General features: G+C 41.7%; 1 protein-coding gene across 2 annotated transcripts in view; it reads left to right on the top strand.

Moving 5' to 3' along the window:
* Window positions 1–1,360, top strand: part of abca3b (ATP-binding cassette, sub-family A (ABC1), member 3b) — a 66,444-nt gene that overhangs the window by 1,516 nt on the left and 63,568 nt on the right. The gene's annotated exons all lie outside the window — the stretch shown is intronic.

The following is a 1,360-nucleotide window of genomic DNA, read 5'->3' as shown; positions in this document are numbered from 1 at the left end:
GCCTGTCTGTGTGATGTCACACAGACAGGCCCCTCCCACGATAGTTTGATTGACAGTAGCGTTTGAGCACAGACTGGACTGGTGTCTTACCTTAGACCTGCCCTGAGTGAGCTGTCATCAGTCCGCCATTGTTTCACCGCTGGAGCAGTTGTAGACAAGAATGACTCCTAAGCGATTGAGGTGTTCTGTTGTTGGATGTAATAATGAACAGCAGTCGTCATATACTCCTGACATCTGAGCCGCTGAAGACGCAGTGGATTACACTTGTTTTTGAAGGGAATGCACCCCCGATCTACATAAATGCGTCTGATGTTCGCGCGAATCATTCGTGATCCAGCTTCACCTACAGAAGAAATGATTGTAAGTTTTTTTTGTAATTAATCTTTGCAAATCGCCTTTCCTAATAATGTGCTAATTAGCAAGTTTCAAGATGAATGCGGCTAAAGTAAACAGTCTCTCTGAGAGCAGCTCGGAAGAGAGGGGCGGGGTCAGCAGAGCTCATTAACATTTAAAGGAAAATGCTACAAACCTGCATGCTCTGAAAAGAGCTGTTTTTGACTGGGTAAAAAGGGTGTTTTTTACACTACCTAGAAATTTTAACCAAACTATGTTACAGACTTTTTATTAAGACCCTAAAGAATAATATCAACTTGTGGAAAATGGGCATCATATAACCCCTTTAAAGGGATTTGTCACCCAAAAAAAGAAAAACCTGTGATCATTTCTCACCATCCACTTGTGCCTTTCTTCTGTTGAACACAAAAGAAGGTATTTTGAAGAATGTATTTAGAAAAAATATTATATTTTTTCCATACTGTGGAAGTCAGTGGCTACCGTCAACTTCTTCAAAATACCTTGTTTTGTGTTCAACAGAAGAAAGAAACTCAAACAGTTTTATAGCAACTTGAGGGTTAGTAAATGATGGCTGAATTTTTATTTTTAGGTGAACTATCACTTTAACTAGTGTAGTGTATCAGACCGAATCAGACAATTTAAGATTTGATAAAGAACAGTTGAAACACGAGGAGCCGAATTCCACAGAGAGGCCCAAGACACAGGATGTTCGTAAATCAGATCCTGGCGCCACAAGCCTGAACCAACTAGCAGCTTTGAGTAGCTCACAGCATTTAAACTAAAGAACACTTATTGACAATTCCAAGGAGATTGTCAATTTTGGGGCAAGTAATTAAATTCAACACAATCATCCCTCAACAGCTCATTCACAAACTGGTCCAGCTGGGGCTCAACACTTCGCTGTGCAACTGGCTGTTGGACTTTCTGACTGGAAGACCTCAGGCAGTTCGGGTCGGCAGCAACACATCCAGCACCATCACACTGAACACTGGGGCCCCCCAAGGAT

Source organism: Sinocyclocheilus anshuiensis, unplaced genomic scaffold (genome assembly GCF_001515605.1).
Source record: "Sinocyclocheilus anshuiensis isolate Anshui unplaced genomic scaffold, SAMN03320099.WGS_v1.1 scaffold1075, whole genome shotgun sequence".
NCBI classification, from domain to species: Eukaryota; Metazoa; Chordata; class Actinopteri; order Cypriniformes; family Cyprinidae; genus Sinocyclocheilus; species Sinocyclocheilus anshuiensis.
Note: the sequence above shows the minus strand (reverse complement) of the source record. Positions and strands in the feature narration are given on the sequence as shown.